This window comes from Falco biarmicus, chromosome 13, assembly GCF_023638135.1.
Source record: "Falco biarmicus isolate bFalBia1 chromosome 13, bFalBia1.pri, whole genome shotgun sequence".
NCBI classification, from domain to species: Eukaryota; Metazoa; Chordata; class Aves; order Falconiformes; family Falconidae; genus Falco; species Falco biarmicus.
In genome coordinates, this window is record NC_079300.1 from 20,522,640 (window position 1) to 20,542,672 (window position 20,033).

At 43.9% G+C, this 20,033-nt stretch overlaps 1 protein-coding gene across 4 annotated transcripts in view; it reads right to left on the reverse strand.

Annotated features, from left to right (window-relative positions):
• The window catches only part of ACSL3 (acyl-CoA synthetase long chain family member 3), a 53,803-nt gene extending 43,313 nt beyond the window's left edge, over nucleotides 1-10,490 (reverse strand). Inside the window, exon 1 of one of the 4 annotated variants that reach the window (XM_056358403.1) lies at nucleotides 10,285-10,478. The gene's annotated coding sequence lies outside the window, so the exon portion shown is untranslated. Of the gene's footprint in view, nucleotides 1-1,513; nucleotides 1,619-9,869; nucleotides 9,889-10,284 lie in introns of those variants that run through there. The other 3 variants (XM_056358405.1, XM_056358404.1, XM_056358406.1) reach the window with 3 other exon arrangements.
• Between the last annotated feature and the right edge of the window lie 9,543 nt (nucleotides 10,491-20,033).

Here is a 20,033-nt window from a genome sequence, read left to right on the forward strand (position 1 = left end):
CCAATACTGCTCCACACACAGTATGAAAAATGACTGCATAAAAATAAACTAGAGGTTCCATCATTACCCTCAGCCTTTGGCTACTGGAAAAATGGAGTAACAGCGCAGTTACTGCTGTCAGTTTATCACTCTCCAAACTCCTATCATTTTCCAATTGTTCAAGACAATCCTCCCAAGTACCTCCACTGGGAGGCAGACTCTGCTTTCCACTTGAATGCAAGTAAGGACCATGGTTTGATATGACATTTTCTACCACAAAACACAGCCTCAAATCAGTTTTGTAAATTCTGGGAAATCTGAAATGCTAAGGAGTGAACAGGTCTGGCTTGTTTGTTTCTTCGAAATCAAAACAGTAGTAGACGTTCTGCTGCCATATACTGTCTGGTTGTGTGCTGTATTCTAGTTACGCATTCGGCACATCAGAACAAAAAACTTATGTAACAACAGCAGAAATTTTTTAGCAGTAAAGGTGCTTCTGGGTTTTTTTCTCTAGCAGAGGCTATACATGCATACAAATTCACATTTACTTTTAGATTAATTAAGAGTTCATGTAGCGTGACAGTAAAAATTTATTACCCATTATCCTATATTCATTTTTTTAAATTACCAGGGGGCCAGCTCCAAAATCTGGTAAGCCCATGTATTTATATTGTCTTCACCTTCTTTCTGCAACATTTCTTCTTTACTTGATGTGCTTTTGTTAGGGACAACTTTAAGCTGGAACCTCTTTAAAGAGCAAGTGGCAAACGAATACACTCAAGCAACAACACAAATCTGAGAAAACAAAAATTATGATACAGGCTTCAAAAGAAAAAGTAAAGTATTTATTCCAAGTTTTTAGAGAAGTTCCTCACAAGAAAAACATCAGCCAGACGAGCAACACTCTCCAGGGGAATTTTACAATACATTTCAAAATAATAAAGACATCCACAGCTTGATGAAAGCTATCAAACTGATAGAGCGGGATATATCACCAATTAATCTGTCAACAGCTCTTTCAATACACTTTCTGTCAATACACTTTCTATTTTGAAGGATAAATACATTTTCAGGTTCTAATTGCTTGGGGTTTGGTGTGTTTGGGTTTGTTAGTTTTTTAAACACCACCGTGTCCAATCATCTACCAGGATTTACTAAAAAAAAAAGTTTGATGAACAAGCTCCCAGGGTAGCATCTGCTTTTCTCTACCACCACCACCACAAACCCCCTGCAACTTTCCACTGGGGTGACCGCATCTCCAGAACAGGAGCAAACCCTCTCCCTCCAGCCAGCCGCAGAAGTTACAATTCCCTCAGAGGGGACCACTGCCTTCTCAGGGAAAGATTAACACTCCCAAGCTCACATGCGTGCTTCACACTGTGCTTTGTTAACATTCACTTTCAATATAATGAGGAGATCCCCCCTGCAAGCCACACAGCAGAGAAGCAACATGAACACGATTTGTAGAAGTCCCAGACCCAGGAAGCATTGCCTCAAGCCAACCCTTGCACAAGACTCAATGGGTTTTTCATACCTCATGAAGTGAACCTCTCCGCAAGGACTAAGCGAGACATACCGAAAGCAGTACTTCACCCCAGCAACTATATATATATGCAGAAGATAACTTGTGGCGCTTTTCCTGAGCACAAACAGAAAAGGAGAAATGAAATTCACTCAAAGTTCTGTGAATATGCAATTTTTAAGTCCACTTTTAGTAATCCTACCTCTACCAAAAGTTATAAATCTCTTGTCAAAAGCATTGTCTTTGTTTCTTACAGTGCCTACATTAGTATCTGTGAAATCCCACTTCCTAAACACACAGGTCTAGATGATTATTCTAGACTCCTAAAGCTGTATAACATAAATACTCTAAGATTATTTATATTTGAACATACATCCCAACTATACTGCAATGCACAGAAATTGCCTTTCCTAGTATTTTTCAGAATCTAATGTCAAAAAATTACTTGGCTTACTTAACTCTAGATTTCAGAAAGGCTCAAACTAAACCAAACCAATTTATAAGACACTAGGAATGCTGCACACATAAGTCAATCAGTAGAAACAGGACTTAAGCAAATGTCTCCTATGGATACAAGCATGACACCATAAATGCCAAGTTCCCAAAAGGAACGTCACCTGGAAGCTACTTAGGAACGTCTCCACTTTTGTCACAGATACACAGTCCTGTTCTCTGCAGCATCAAAGCTGGCCAAAAACAGTTCCTGAATTAGGCGCTTTATGAGGTCCAAGGAAGGCTACCACAGAAGCAGGTTTCAGCTGTTGCTGCTTCCACCTCGTTCCCCCATGTATTTATGGGCAGATAGCACTCTTTCTTTGCGCTCAAAAAATGACGGGTGACCCATGAGGAATCACTCAAAAGCTTAAGTTACAGAAAGACTAGCAAGCAGGCTGTTTTACTGCAAACCACTTTATAAAGGTTTTTATTTCTCTTGGCTGCTCTGAAATTCTAGGGACAGCGGGGAATACAATATTACCCCAAAAAAAAAGAAACAGCAAAGGAAAAAAATGTATTTCAAATGCAGTGTTTTCCTAAAGATTTGCTTTATGTAGGTTTTACATCTCCACTGCTTGGGGAAATGGCTCCCTTGTTCAAAATCCAGCACCGGAATTTATTTAAGCGTGGCACAAGGATGCCTACCCTGCTCGTTTGAGTTATCAACCTGTTTTCTAACCTTAGTTAGAAGAGTATCAGGACAACCTCTCTCCTCCATCACACTAGAATGAGTAATGTTTTTTTCTCTTTTTATTATTCTCTCTTTTTTGTAAGCAAAGCAAGACAGGATCAGTTATGAACATGCCCAACAATTGCATAACATGAAACAAACACAAAACAAGGACTCATTAAGTTAGAGGCCATTTCATTCTATGTGAAGAAGCGTTAAAGGAGCGTGGTCCTCAGATCCAAGTCCTTATGTGTCACCCTTAAAACCAAAACTTACAAATGCAGGTGTTGAAAACCAGAGGACAACATCCAGTGCCCACAGATATGGACTGGAGGGGATGAAGGTGAAGAGGTAACTAAGTCCTCACAGGAGATAATTCAAGTCAATAGTTCAGAATCAGTATACAAGTATTACAGATAGATGGGATTTTTGGCAGAAGGGAATCCTGTATTTCTATTCAGGGAAAACAAACACAACCTTACACTCCGATTATGTAAATTTGACCAAATTATTGAAGCACCTGGCTGGGTAGAGCCTTCAATGCTAGGTTTTTATAATAAGAACATTTCTTAAAAAGAAAGGTACCATAGTACCAACAGCATTTCCAGGAATTTTGTGAATATTCTCCAGCAAAATTATTTTGCATGCGTTATACAGATGGTCAGATTAGATTAATACAAACTGACAAGCTGGAAGTTCAAAATAAACTATTAAATATTTCTAGAAGAATATAAACAAAATATTTCATGTTTCACAAGCCACTAACATTTCAAAACCCGAAGAATCACATCTTGCATTTTAAAAAAATAATCCCCAAAAGAATCACGAAAGATTAAGTTAGTAACATAATTAAAATACATACAATTTCAACCACTGTACTCAGACTATCGTTATCTTAGATGTACAGAGTATAGAAGAAAAGTCAGGCTAGCAGATCTCTCTGTTCTTTCACTCCCTGGACCTGACCAGAACTGCATAAATGAATGTGTAACACAGGATGTTGACAGAGCATTTTATCTTTTTTTTTTTTTAATAAAACTTATTTTATTGGTAAATGATTTTTTTAAAACAAAATTTGTCACAAGTTTCTTTATGAATGTCTACTTTAGTTAGCATGCCTGATCAAAAACCCTCACACCACCTTCCAGCACCCACTAACAGCCTTGGCTTTGTGGCTAGGACAGCCACACACGACACAGCCCTGCCATGCTTGACTAGGAATTAGATTTGTACCTTGTTCTTGAAAGTACTGGATGTTATCAGGTTAGGCTATTTGTGCAGGTTGTAAGAGAACTAGATAAAAATCTCCATAAGCATCTCCTCCCCGGCCCCCACAATGCGGGGGGAAAAAAGAAATAAAATGTACACAGTTATCAGCACTGCAGAACTGTAGAATATTTTCTAGACAACTCAAAGCTGTTCACTAGGAAAAATCATTTTCTATTCACAGCTTCCCTGAAACAATACAGTACAGCAGTACTCCATCAGATCAACCTAACTGCAGCTATAAATGACTGACAAGCCCCGGTGACAGAACTTTCCAAGTTGTTTGTGACCTTATTGCTGCGGAACATACTGAACACACATTCTGTCACATAGTCAGGGCCTGCCTGAACATTACTGGGACCAGTCTCCCTCCTATACCTGTCACCTTACCTCTCTACTCTTCAACACTCACCAAACATATAAAATCTGCAGACACATCGCTCCACACAACCACTTAAATCCTCCTGCAAAGCCATCAACTCCTGCTCTTCCTGTTCCCTTCTGCCTTTCTCCATACCCACATACTTAAAACACAAACTAGACAGACACCCTCTTTACTAAACACAAATTACATACACATCTAACTTTTAAAAACTAACCACCGATGCTCCTCCTTCCACATTTTTCATAGGTTTTCACAGAATGATCCAATAAACTTTGATTTTGGTAATAGTTTGGTGGAACAACCACTGATCATGCTCCACTGTTTCACAGACCACATCAGATACTGTCTTAAAACTTTGGTTGGTAGAAATCATACTGTATGTCGCAGCTTATGTCACCACGCACACTGATGTATAACACTGCACTAATTGCTCTGAAGTCTTCTGGTCAAGAAGCAAAGAACCCAGACCCATGCAAAACCATCCTGCAGATGGTCAAGGTTTCTCACATGTAGTCAATCTAAACAAAATGAGGCACACTCCGTACGCTGTCCTGGCCAGCAGTAAGGGAAAGGCAGAAAAGTCTTTCCTACAAAGACGCAGAAAACCTGATTTTATGGGTTTCAGTTCACAGCACCCTTACGAGTTTATCACAGGACTGCTCTACACAGACAGTAACGTCACACAGCAAATAGATGGGGAACTGGATCTGGCAGAGCAGTACTACTTCTATTCTGGTGCTTAATCTTCACCAAGTCACTTCTAACGTTCATTATATATTTCCCCCTTCCAGGTCTCATACTGGTTTCCCCTTGTAGATACAAGCACTCAGGATAAGGATGATACCCACAGCACTAGGCTTCCAATTGTAAGTGAAATTGGAAAAGGCTTGCAGCTTGTTATTGCTGTTTTCCACTATCAACAGTGAAAAACTGCAAGTCGGTAATTTGCAATAATCCTATCTTCCCTGCTTTTCAGGAAACCTAGAAAACTAAGAAGCCAGCTTGTCCCACTTCAGATGCTGTAACTAACTCACACACCTCCGTAATTAACAAGACTCACAAATGCCAAGGGAAAAGACTTCCCAACACACGTGTTGACAAATTGCTGCCACCTCCTCTTCCTCCTCCCGGATTACAGACACCAAGCCAGCCCCATGACTTCCCACAAGCTGCAGGCTCACTCGAGTAATTCCCTCCTAAGGGAATACCAGTAAAGACTGCTGCAAGTTTTGAAACGGGCTGATGATAGAACCATTTTGAGTTTTGAACAGCTTTTCTCTAATTGATTTGGAAGGTAAAACATACTAAGGTTTGAGCTTCCTTCAGAGAGATGTACATTTCCCACCCCCCCCCCCCCCCCCCCCGCCCCCCCCCCTATAGTCCTGGATTTAGTAACAGCCATTCAAGAGGTACAATTATGATATATATGGCATTGTCCAGATGATTTCCTTCAACATCCTCAAAACCGTTAGATCCCAAACTGTATCTCAGAACACCGAAACCTCCGAAAGCCCTTCAGGCCTTACTACATGGCAAACCCTGATACAGATCAGGATCTCAGGATGAAGAGCAGTTCTTCCAACTCTTAACTGCACAATTAAACAAGTGAAGTCCCACCACTTGAGAGCTGCTTAAGACTGGCTTGAGTGCCTGCTATAATCCTCCAAGTATATTGAGTAAACCTGCCCTGCCAGACCACATGCAGTCCTAAATAAGCTGGCTCACCAACTTCCACTGCAACTGCTCTGTGGGCAGAAACTAAACAGAGCCATAGGATAATTTGGGACCTCAGAGGGCCTCTGGGTCAACCTCCAGCTCGAAGCAGGGGCACCCATGGGATCATACCTGCTTTCTCAGGGCTTTATCCAGTCGGATTTTGAAAATCACATGGGAAGGAGACTGCAAAACCTCTCTGGGTAGGAAGTCCCACTGCCTGTCTGACCTCATGGTGAGAAATACCTTATAGACACAGACCCCTTCAACTTCAGTTCACACCTGCTGACTCTTGTCCTCCCACCATTGTCAAGAACCTGGCTTCACTCTCTTGAAAGCCTCCCCATTGGTGCTGGAAGGGCCCCCCAAGCCGCCTCCTCTCCAGGCTCAACAACAGGCACAGTTCCTCTGCTCACCTCACATGGCAAAAGCTCACACCTCTACACCATCTTGGTAGCTCTCCACTGAGCTCAGCATAGTTTATCAACATCTCTTGTCCGGGGGGGGGGGGGGGGGGGGGGGGGGCAGGCAGCACAGCTGGATGCTGTATTCTGGATATGGTCTAACTAACAAGCACTGAGTGGAAGAAGATAATCGCTTCCCTTGACCTACTGCCTGTGCTCCTGTAACCGAGGGCACACGGCTGCCCCGCACTCAGCTTGCTGCCCACCATGGCCCCCAGGGCCTTCCACACACGGCTGCCCTCCGCCTGGCCAGTCCCAGGCCCTGCTGCTGCCAGGGAACAGGGCCAGGCAGCCCCCACCCCTAAATAGCTGTTTAAAGGGTAAATTTGCTTAGTAATCAGCAGCAGATGAAATGGATAGAAATTGAAGCCAAGTCGTCTTAGTGTTAATACACCTTACTTAGTAGCACTAAATCGCATCTTAGGGCCATATTCAGATGGCCTAAATTCCACATAAATCCTTCTGTCTCCTATTTCTTATTAGCTGGCTTTCAGGCAGTACCCATTCAGCATCTTACATAAATTATCCAAATTGCTCTCCAAAACCAACTAGATTTCTCCATTGGCTGAGAAAAGGGGCTTGAGTGGAATTCAGGCCACCTGGATTTGGTCTTTAAGGTCTGGTAACACCACAGCGGACTGCATTATTCCTTCAGTTTTGTCACCGTGGCAGTAACCAGCAGCTTCTTTGTCAGAACAGGTTTTAGTTTAGTTACTCTTTCATTGGAAGATGTATTTTCAAAGAAAATGTAGATTTCTAAACAATTCAGGATTCAGTTCTTACCACTACCTTCTGGAAATTTACTCCCTAGCTGGATCTCTTTGAACAAGAACGCTTTATCCGTTGCGCGCTCACATTTTGTCCTGAGCTCTGTGTTATGCTTTGTTCCAGATGTCTTGACAATTCACTGGTTTGAGCCATAATCATACTGAAGACCTAATTTTTTACCATTCACTGGTCTACAAAAAGCAGGAATTAACGCTCTACATTAGCACCAAATGTGGGCTGGGGGAATCAATGGCTTAATTGCTCACTAGTTTGGCAAGAGCACACCATGCTTTAAGTCAAGCGTGAAGACATTTCCTCTAGTTCTTCAAAGGCTATCAGTTTTCCAGCGAATACCATTCTGATTTTCTTAGGCTCCAGGCTGAACCACATCTCTTGGATTTAAGAACTTATTTCTCATAGACATTATGGTTTTATAACAGTGTCATAAATCGAGAAGTTACACATACCAGCATACTCAGCCCAACATGCTCTGCTTAGTGGTCTTGCGTAATCAGAATCCTCCAAGCAAGAGAGATGGGGCAGGGAAGACAGGAACCACCCATCAACACTTCTGCAAAGAGGAACAAGATTCAACACACCACAGTCCTGACACCTTTTTTTTAGGACATGAACAGCGCTTCTGTCAAAGCCTCAGAGTGCTCCAGATGCACAGGTATGGACAACCTACCATCGTCCACAGCTGTAAGTGCTCTCTCTCTCAAAATATCGCAGTACACCAACAGATACGAGATTGTAAAATATGCAGAATACTACTGAGGCTGAGGTTTGTCATCTTCATGATTACTTTGAGTGGAACTGGACAGCTAGGGATGGCACAACTTTCAGAAGGCTGAAAGGCTTCTGAGCTGACAGGCTACTGAGGATCAAACAGGCTATTTTAACATAAATTCATTAGGTCTGCTTCTCCAAGGGATTCTGTTTCCATTAGTAAGAAGCTTGCTTCCTTGACCAGCCAACAGGGGACTGGATCCATACCACAGGCTGCGCATGTTATGTGCTTCATAATTTTTGACCACATAGATCAGCAGGTCCACTCAAATCTGTCTGCCAGTCACCAAAACTGAAAATACAAACCGCGAGATCTGGACCTATCTCCTCTTTCTAGGGACTCAACAAACACACTGAACAACTACAAAGAAAATCAAGTCTTTCAGCCACAATGTCCAACTTCAACCATTCCTGAGGCATAAATCCACAGGACGAGGAGGAATTACCGGGCTTAACAATGTCTTCCCTTAACTTTTCAAAGCACGCAGCAAGCAAATACTAGGAGATGTGCTTGCTCTCTCAGTGGTACAGATGGTTATGAGTATTAAGTCTTATGAGTGCACCCAGATGATAATCTTGCTCTTAGGACATAATTAAGACCTGATAACCTATCTACCATTTCTGACTTTTACTTTTTATCCGGGGGGGAGGGGGGGGGGGGAGGTCATATGCCATAGTGAGTATCTGTGCAATGAGATGCTGAGTCCACTCTAAAGAAAGATTATTTCTACAGCAGAATGTAACCGGACAAAAATCCTATTAAGTCATTTTGGTTTCACTTTGTGCTTTTTTCTTTACACGATACTTCAAACAATATAACTCAAAATGCTTTATGTCAACTCAAATATTCCTTAGGACCTCCATAATATTCTAAAACATCCCAAGTAAAAACTCGTGCCCCTTACCCTTAACAGACTTTTGAAAGTACTCAAAGTCATTTACTGTTGGTTTTGCTCTTTTTCCACAGAGTCTGTATTTGTAATAGCACTATCAAAGTTAGAGAGTGAGGCTCTTTAAACATCGAAATTTCACACTTGGTGTTATCAAGCCCTTTTCATAGGCAAAAAACAAAACAAAAAAAAACCTCCTATGTTCTAGGATCTAGAAAAAAAGCTATGTTCTAGGATCTGGTAGTTCTAAACAAAATGCAGTACTTCTCATTTTCTCATTTTAAAAAAAGTACCTACCAGTTGTCGTACCTAATTATAACATGTTTTGTGGGGGTTATTTCTTCAACAAGTTAAATAAAAAAATATACCTAGCAGCGCTCAAACAACCTTAAAGCTATTTTTATTCAAGCCACCACTTTAATTTCTTCCTGAAGTTCACCGTTTGCTCACTTCGCAAGGATTGCGGCGGGGTCTCTCCAGGTGCCCCTCACGCCGTTCACGGAGCGATCCGAACCGACCCCTCCACGCTCGCCCCTCCGCCGCCCCGCGCCAGCCAGCACCAAGGGGCCGCCCCTCAGCCCCACAAACCGGAGAGACAACGGTACAACGCGACCGGTCAATCCGGATCGGTGCCCCCGCCCGCTCCGCCGGTCTCACGTTACACGCACCCACCCGCCGCCAGCCGCACGCCCGAGGCCGCGCAAACGCACTGCCGGGACCGGCCCCCCCGTCGGGGCCGTTACCCCAGGCGCGACGGCCGGGGCCCGGCGGCGGCTAGCGGCGGCTACCTGCGGGGGGGGGGGGGGGGGGGGGGGGGGGGGGGGGGGGGCGGCCCCCGGCCCGCTCGGTGCCTTACATCGCGCTTCCCCCTCCTCCCGGGCCGTAAGAGCCGAAACACAAAGAAAAGCAGCAAAGAGCGCCCGTTTACCGCCCGCGATCGCGCCGAGGAGCCGGCAAGCCGCTCCCCCGCGCCCCGGCGCCCCGCGAACGCGGCAGCCGCCTCGCAGCGGCGTGGAGGCCGGCCGGCCGCCGCTGGGTGCTCGACGCCGCGCAGCCGGCCGCCCCTCGCCGCCGGCCGGGGCCCAGGGCGGCTCTGGCGGCGGCTCCCACCCCGCCGGGCCGCTTCAGCACCACCGCGGCCCGGATGGCCGCCGCGCCCGCGCTCGCCCCTGCGGGGGCGGGAGCCCGCCCCCGCCCCGGGCCGGGCCGCGGCCCCAGGAGGCCCCTGCGGGGCGCCGCCTGTTCGGGCGGCCCCGCAGCACGGCGGGGGCCGGGCTCGCTGCCGGCGGGCGCAGGGCCACGCAGCCACCCCCGCGCCGGCCTCCCCGCCGCCCCGCACTTACCGGGCCCCGGCCCAGAGGACGCCCGCGGCCGGCGTCCGCACGCTGCGGGCCGCCCGCTACCCGCCCCGGCGCGGCCGCTCCCGCCGCCGCGGCCCGAGTGCGCGCGCCCGGCCGCGCCGCGCCAGTGGCTGGGCTCAGCCGCGGCTGGGCAGCCCGCCGCCGCCGGGCGCCCTCATTCCGTATGCGGCACGGCGCCTCCTGGTTGGCCGGAGCAGGGTGGCGCGCGGGGGCCGGGCTCCCGAGGAATGGCGGGGAGGCGGGCCCGGCCGGACAGGGGTTACTACAGGTCACCCGCGGCAGGGGGCGGGGCGGGGGGGGGCGGGGCGAGGGGAGGGAGGGCGGGCGGAGGGCTCCCTGCCGCGCGTCAGACTCGCCGCGCCTGCGCGCCCGCCGCCCCGCTACCCCGCCGCGCTGAGGCGAGGGGCGGCCGTGGGGCGGGGCACCGCCATTGCCAAGCACTGGTCTCCTCCTACCCGGACCGGGGGTGTCATCCATCTCTATTAAAACCCTTGTTAATTACCTCTGGTCCGCCCGTTAATTTCATTACTTTGACAGGAGCTCCCGCAGTGACGGGTGACGGCGTAAACGCGTGGGTGGTGTCAAACGTTAATTTTGCCTTGGGTGGCAGGAATACGCAGTTACCCGATCCTGGCAGGAGCCCTCGTGCATGTTAAGTTTTATATTTTTGGGGGGAGGGGTACAAAACTCCAGATCAAAGTAACTTGGGTAGAAAGTTGACCTTCTATAGCTCCTTCAGAGGAGTTGGTGAGGCACGCTGGCCTCCCGCTGGCCTCCGCCTGCCGGGCTGCCTCGGCCCTCTGCCCAAAATCCAGGGCTGCAGCAAGGGCTTCAGCGTTTGAGGTTGCCCTCAAGATTTTACGGAGTCTGAGGTTGTAAATAGAGGTGTCATTAGCGGTGGTTGCTGCAGAGGTTTGTGACGTGGATCTCTGCTGACAGAATGGAACGAAGATCATCTCAGCTGACTGCCTTCAAAGCTGGCGGCACTTGGAGCAAGCTTTGCTTTGCTTGAGACTTGGTTCCTTCCTATTTAGCAGTTACCGAGGACATCTTTTATCAGTATTGACTCATCCAGATCCTGAAAATATTCCTCCAAAATTAAAGGTTTTAATTTAACTGGCGGCCTAATACAATGCTGAAGAACAAAATAAATGAGCACCTGCCAAAGATAAGCAAAATAAAAACAACAAATGGGAAGAAGGTTTCAAAGCCCAGAAGACTGAATTACAGCGGGTTGTGCCTGCAGTGGTGGCAGCCACCATTGCCGCAAGGGTTAGGCTTGTTTTCCTCTGTTCTGCAGGTAAAGTGCTCCTGTCACGCAGCCCTTCGGGCTGAACAACCCAGCAATCTGAGCGGCACAGCACGACAAAGAGGAGAGCAGGACTGCAACGCTGAGGGCACCAGTCTGAACACACCCTTACCTACAGATCGTCAGGCACTGAGGTCCTACCTACCATTCAGAAACTATGCAGCTAACCATACCATGTGTCCTACAAACAGTCTTTCCTCCTCTCCCCTCACAGATACTACGTTTCAGAGGAAGCATTGTTGGTACCTATGGTTATCTCTGCAGGGTCTTCAAGAGGCAGGGAATATAATCACTCTTACTAAAAGCAGATTAACAAGATACACTGTTATAAATGTATATTTACAAATACATTTGTATTTCTAATCCAAAGATCAACCAAGTCAGTCACCTCAGTTACTGGAAAAATTGCTTCCACATGCTTAGAACTGGAACAGAAGAGACAGTCACTGACAGTTCTGAAAAGCAGGAAAACATTATCTACAGGAGTTATCTGAGCTGTAAAGATCATGAACTACACAAGCAAAAGTGATGCTAACTGAAATACGGGTAGGAGTATGGAGAGGTTATATTTAAAACAGTTTCTCACTCAGTGGAAAAAGTGGGAAAGGATAAGCAGACTTGGAAGGAGAAGAGACTCATTTTTCAAAGATGGAAAATGTAGGTATTTCTGCAACAGGAGGGAATTCAGGTGGCTTTCTTCCAGAGGATTTACTTACATTGGTAGAGGCAGAATAAACTTAGTAAGTACAACGTGAATATTAGCACAAGGAAAGCAGCCCTAGATTTGTGTCATGCAATCTTCCACATTTCATTCAAGGCAAGGAAGGTTCAGGATAAAAATACAAAAGTGATTTTACATAAAAGGAGGTGGGAGAGAAAGCACCGGACAGTGCAGAGCTCATTTGCTCAGCACCAGATCTCATGCTGAACTCCCTGCTCTTGTTTGCTCCTGCGTAGTCACCAGCGACTGAGCAGTAAAATACTTTGGCAAAAGCCTCACTTTGAGAAATGCATGGAATCCACAACTTGAAATTACATGTCACCCTTATTAAACTGCTAGATCTGAATACTATCAAGTTTTACGAGCAGGAGATTCCGAAGAAACTTTAACTCCAAACATGGATTTGTTGTAAACTTTGTATTTCAGCCTTATGTCTATTACAGGGTGCATCGATGTGTGTGTTTTAAGTTTGCCTGAAATTCTGAGTTCTTTGAAATCCAAAAGCTAATTGCGTAACTAGCCATATTTATTCCAGACAGACACAGCTATTGGCTGTATCCCCAGGTCTTCAGGGTAAATGAGGAGCTGATGATGACATACCACCCCAGCAAGAAGGTTTCTGAAAAATTGTAAGGCCTTTGGTGTTTATGTCCCCCAGTTCTTACTGACTTTTGTCTGGATCGAGGTAACAGCTATGTTACCCAAACTAGTACTCCATGCCTCTAACTGAAGAGCGTGCAAGCATTTTACAGACACCAAAGCAGCCCAAGTACTTTCGTTGCCCTGCAAATACCAACCCTCCAAATCCAGCAGGATCTTCCTGTGTGCAGTGTAGGAGACCAACTGGGAAAACAAACAATCTAACACCAAGGAAAGTTCAGAAGGGTGCAAACAACAGCAGGAGACAAAACTCGTTAAGGGAATAGGGGGTGGAGATCCCCTGAGCCTGTTGGAGGAATGCCTCAAACACTGGCAAGATCAAAGGAAAGGTTACTTTGTATGCACTGAAGACTGATAAGAGGGAACAGCCTGCCAAAGGGTGAATAATGGCCCAAGAAGCAGCAGAGTCAGCAGATTTCTGCACCAACCGGGGGAAAGGTAAATGCGGCAGGGGAAGATCGTGACCACTGACAATTCAAGACTAAAAAGACTTGCCCCTCCATGCCTATGAGGAGCATGCATGCTAATTTACATGCCAAGCGAGGCTGATTTTAATAAGAGGCGGTCCAGACTGAAGGATAAGTATAAAAGAGGAAGGCAAGTGTCATTTTAGGAGGGAATAAGAATGAAAATTAAAAAGAAAGGCCTTCTGGACAAGTGCTCCTACACAAACACAAACACACACACACACCCATCAGCAGGCCCGATGTTGGATCCAGGAGTCTCTCTCCCCCTGCCCTCTTTATTTCTCTTGTTATTTTACCTTTTTCTAGTAAGTAATGTAAAGCATAAAACTTCATAAGCATGGCAAGTGATAAGCATTTCTGCTACCCAATTATTTACCCATGAGCCTGACTATGGAAGAAAAGTCTTTGTTTACCTACAGACCTCTGGTATTGTGTATACTCTATTCCAACCAAGAGAATTAGCGAATCTGAGTCGCTTCTCCCTCCCTCTTGGTGGGACGTGACAGTGCAGGACCGAGTGTCAGATATTCATCACAGAGCATTTGTTACATCCCGAAAAGCTGTGCAGTGCATTCCATATCTGAAGACAATTTAGACAGCAGTAAGCCATTCAAATAACAACAAAAATCTTAGAACTAACCAGTAAATCCTAACAGGTTATGAAGCTTTCATTCATTCATGTTTAAACCAATTTCCAAGGAGTTAGATTAAAAAGGCTGAACTGTGTCCAATCCATTAGCCTACAGTGACATTTCTTAAACTTTCCCCTGTACTGTTCGGTGCTGGCAGCTGCTGGAGACAGTACTGCAGGCTGGATAGCCTGATTCCTGGCAATCCCTGCAGCTTCTCATTCAGCTCAGCATCAGAGGTGAAAGAAACATCATCTGCAGCCCACATTGATTAAGCAGCTTCAAATTTAGAGACACCTAAGGTTTAAAAATACGTACATATGTACACAAACAACAACATACTGATTTAAACAGATTCCTACATGTATTCAGTATTTCTCGACCTTCTTTATAGATTCCTGATGTTTCCATATAGCATAGGCAAAGCTTTTCATGATATCAGAGATTTTACCACACCTTTTTGCTTAAATGTAGGTTTTTTGCAGAGCAGGGGTTTGGAAGATACTGGAGTAATGTGCCATTCACAGTGTAACACTTTTCTTGTACGAGTCCACGCTGAGTATCCCGTAAGGAAACCAAAGAATTTGGGGATTTACAGTAGACACAATAGTCACCTATAAAATGATTGATAATGTATGTTTATAATTGGGAATTTAAACTGCACAAGACACACTAGCGACTGTGGGAGACAGTGACCTTTCCTATACAAGCTACACACAATGATAGGAAATGACAAGTTAAAATAGTACCTGATTTATATGTTAAATAAAAAGGCACAATAGCACAATTAAAGGCAGGAAAGAAGTTGTTGTATCACTCTAAAGCATTCAGGCAGAGAAGGAGTATCTGTGAAAACATTCATGGCTCCTACTAACAACATCCATATATTCACAAATACTTGAGTTTGGTTGGTTTTTTTTTTTTTAATTTCCAGCAGGAAAAGCTCATTAACTATTCTCACTTTCCCTTTTAAAAAGTTTCAGGCATGCAGTCAAGGGGAAAAAAAACCCACTGCCATATGTTTTGATCAACAGCAGAGAATGAATAGCAAGTAGTAAATAGCAGGGAAGATTGCAAGTGATCTTATGAAAATACTGATTTGGAAGTACAATCAACTGACTCATCAGGAAGGAGAACAGAAAGCCAATGTTATATTTGGCCAATTCTAACTAATATCCATGGGGAATTAATAAAAACAAAACCACGAGATGCACTGAAAGAGGAGAGCCTATGAATGGGTAAATAAGTGTGGAAGGTTGGCATTAATCTTTGATGAGCAGGCTGCTGCCTACTGATACTCAGCAAGAAGCTAGAGGGGGAAGAAAAACAACAGTGTCACAGATATAACAGATGTGAGATCTTTTAGCTAAAAATCCCTAGAGGGACACAAACAAAATCAAGTATTTCAGGAAGGTACATATGGTTAAATTAAACCCAAATTGACTTCTGATGTGAAATAATAGAGGCAATTAAAGAAGGGCTTGGGTAGGACAAAGGTCGTGGTCTGGATAGAACATACTCCATTGTACACCTTCAAATTTGTGAAAAATAAATGACTATAATTAGATAACTTTCTCCATGACTCATTAAATAACTGAATGCTACAAATTAATACAGTATTGCTCTAAATTAAATTAATTAAAAAAAGATAACATTTTTAAATGGTTTGCTTAGAACTTAGTTTGTTTTAGCTACAAACAAGAAGACAGACTCATATCCCTGGACATTTTTAATTAAGCAATCAAACTGGCATTTTAATGTTCTATTTCTGAAGTTATCCTTAGTGTGGCATTTTGGATGCCCTCTTAAGACGCAGAGAAGGCTGAGCTAATACTGAATGGGTGGGGAGAGCCAGCTGCGATGCGAGTTCTGGCAGCAGAAACAGCTTGTGTTCCTGAAGTGATCATTGTCAGAACTGTTAATTTTGGGCTGTTGTTTTAAAAGATGGAGAAACATTTCTAGAGCAAGCAGCGTGAGGTTTCAATGCTAAATAGTCTCCATGTACATATTAATACATCTGACTCATCTTTATATCTTTGAAAATTTTTGTTTCTAAATAAAGGAACAAATGAGTAAGTTGCTACGATTAAATTGGAAAGCAGCAAACTGGCAACATGCCCTAAATGATTAATTATTTAGTAGAACATTTGATAATATGGCCATGCCCAGAGCCACTTTTTGCAGAGAGAGATTGATGACATTAATAATAAGGTGATCAAGGGTATAGTATAAAATTTATCACCACTTGACACAGTTCAGTTTGTTAACACTTGAGTACTTCTTTAAATTCCTCGCTTGTGTTTTCTCATAACACAAATATGTTACCAACCCAGTGCGATATATCAGCGTGCAATCAGGTATTAATAGCATGATAACCCCCCAAACCTGAAATTTCCAACTAGGGGAAAGCATGTAAGTGAGTTAGGATCTGTCAGACAAGCTGCAAGGCATGCTCTGCAACACTGCTGCACCCTGGAACTGCCATGCTATGAGAAACTGTGTCACCCATGGAAAATCAGAGAAAGGATTAAAAATAGACTTTATTTCTGCTCTTGAACTTTCTTGCTGAAAAGCTGCCTGTTGTTTTCTAGGCCAACGGAACCTAACAGTGGAGCTGACAGTGTCAAAGGCAGCCAAGAGGAATCAAAAGCATCAATAAACACTAACGCGAGCTTGCAGAAAAAAAGGTGGTTGTCTATGGGGTCCAAAGACAGTAATGTCCTGAGTGAGCAGTGTCTTACAACAATTTAATAATCAAATAGACCATAAAAACATTTGAGTCCAGGTCTGAGCCCATGTCTGAGCTTTCCACACTGCTTGTACATCAGCAGCCACCCAGAGCAGGCTCCCTGGCACCTTGTTGTGTGCCCAGGTGTTACTCTGGGCACAGATGCTTTGGACGTGCTGCAGCCCTGTCCACTGACACTCCTTGGCTCTCCTGGGCACAGCACTGATTTAAGACTGTTTCTTCATTAAAGCAGCACTGGTCACAGAGCCCTTTTGCTTCTTAGACCACCACAGTAAGACTCACCAGGTTGTCTGGATTACGCTGCGTCCCCCTGGCATTTGAGAAGGAAGAAGGAAAAAAAGCCACTTCCCTGGACAGAGTTGCTTTCTTCTGCAACACTGAATAAATAAACAGGGTAAAGGAAGTACTGTTACAGATAGAGCTGGTAGTTGTAAACCCTGTAACGTGACAGTGAGTGGCTAAAAGAATCCAAGAATACTTTACTGCTGTAGCAGGTGAAGGCTGCAAAGACTTCTGATCGTTTGCTTTTATTCACCAGGGTTTGTTTAGTCAACTACTGTACTATGTCTTCACAAAAGAAAACCATTTTACCCTCTAAGACTTCATCCACGAAACAAATAAACGTGGCCAAGGATTTCCAAAACAGAAGCTTAAAATCCTGCTTTTGTGCAAATCAGATGTTTGGGGTTATTTGAGAAAGTTGAGGTAAACTACAGAGTATTTGGCAGTTTGGGAAACACCATGACCTAATTACGTGCCTGAACGTAGCCAAGACGCGTTCTGGGAAAATATCCCCCATTTACCCTGTCTCCAATGCAAACTGCATTCATGGTGGAACTTCTCCCTCACATTTGTAATGTGCTTTTTTGTCTTGAGAGGGTATTTGTCTGTTCAGAAATTTTATTAAATAAGTCACTACTACCCCATCAAGATTACTTACAACATTTAAATCTGAGAATCCTAACCAGCAGGAAAACTTTCAAGCTGAGAAGCAGAAAGAGGGTGAATGCATGCATTTTCTTACTCTGGGGTATTAGGTGGAGGTAAATAACGAAGATGCTTTAGAGCAGACCGAATTTCAGAAACAAAGTCGTGACTAAGTGTAACAGTACCAAATTTTTACTGAACTTGTCTATACTGAAAATGAATACAGAATTACAAAGGTAGGAGTGAACGAATTTAGAGTCCTGCCTAAGCTATGAAGCAAGCTGTGAAATCCTTCGAGGTATGGAGGCATGCACTGCAGGTTCCTCAGAAGATGAACGTCTAACTACAGACAAGTTATTCCTAGAAACACAAAGCTGAACCCTGTATACAAACAGGCAGGTGGGATGTGTAAGAGCCAAAACTATAGTATACATTTTGAAAAAGAAAGCTCTTGCAATAAGTCCCAGGTCTGGTATTTAAAAATCAAGCATTTGTGACTCACACACCCAAAGGTGCTGTTGATCAATACACTCAGAGACTGATTATTTAAAATGCATAATTCATTCATACATGAAATTGATTTTGAATGCAGGGTTGTTTGAATCCTAACACCTGCATCTAATTTCATTTTGGCATAACCAATCAATCATTTTAATACTTGTGAAATTTAGTCTGCCAAACTTAAGTTCGTTGAATGCACTTGGATTTCCTTTGTAGTGCAGTACAGCAATGCTTCGATAGAATTGTGAAACTTCAGAAGAACAGCTTTCAGTGTGCTTTGTATAGGAGGGAGCAACTCCTTTCCGCCAGCCAGAGATACAGCAAGGAAGCCATCCCACTGATTTACACTAAGCTCAACTAGGGAATCCTTCAAAAAGTTAAGGATGTAGTGGAGGTGTCCAATTTTGCAAGCTGTGCTGACCACTGCCAGGCTGTCTGCTGCTTGACACCTGCAAGGCAATGGGTTGTTGTATTTAGTGCAGTTTGTCCATCACACTCCTGTAGAGCACTTTGAAGACACTGCAGCCAGGCAGCAGCAGAGCAGTAGACCTGAGACATGCAGGTAGCAGATGGGAGGGCAAACCCCTTAACTATTTCCTTAAAGCCACATTTATGACATTTGTACATGTGTAAAAGCAAGGATTATTCAGAGGCTTATTTGTCCACGTGTTCTTCTGGGCAATGCTGAGCAGAATGTCAGATCTGCTCAGTTACACATTTACAGTGTTCCTTACAGATTGCATCAGACAATCCATACAACCTACTGCATAAGGGAACGTTTGCTCTTCAATTTACTCAGTAATGATATGAGGAGGTTTATTTAGGTTTTGATTGATGGACATACTCCTTTGCTTCATAGTAACTACTTAGTGATTGAAAATCTGGTATCAGAAACAGTAGACAAAGAAACAGAACTTCTCTAGCAGCTAGGCTTTATATATTTAATAAAGTAATTATACGCTTAATAAAGTAGTTGCAAAATTCAATAAGTCAGTCAGAGTAACTGCAAAAATCAATGAATTTTAGGGCTACCCCACCACAGTATTAGAGAAAGGGATCACTGTTTAAAACCCAAAGAAAAATAAATTCTAAATCAATACTGATATACTTACATACACTAAAATTCCATTCTATGCTATAAAAGCATATTAGAAAACACATTAGAAAGCATGTAGAAAGCATTAGAAAGCATATAGAACTGAGCACTCACAGTAACAAGTAAAATCAGAAAATATACAGAGAATAAAAAGAAAATATGCAGATAAAGGCAGGAGGATTTAAGAGAAAGGTCTGATTCAAGAATTCACAGCTGAAGGTGCAATAATGAAGTATGATTTATAATCCTCCTAAGTCTTCACATTATTCTGAAGTAAATCTACAAAGGCATAAATAACTGAAGACAGTGTGATCTCTTTGATGATTAAAATGATACAACACTGAATTCAGATATAGGGTGGTCTGGGTCTACAGAAAATAGGCCAATGGTATCTGGGAGCACCTGGAGCATTCATCCTCACCTGACACAAGAAAAGTCTAAGGATTAAAAGGATTAAGATTAAGGAAAACTGTTCATACGTGAGGAAGACTACAACCACACTTGCCTAACAACACACAAAGAGGACATCTGCATACCATGATCTACATCACTGCAAAATGTTTGCTTCATCAGTTAATGGATCATATGGGTGTTCTTCAGAAGACTGCATTCTGTACCTCTTCAATCCTCTGATATTTCAAAGACATGAGCACTTCTAAGAAATGAAAGTAG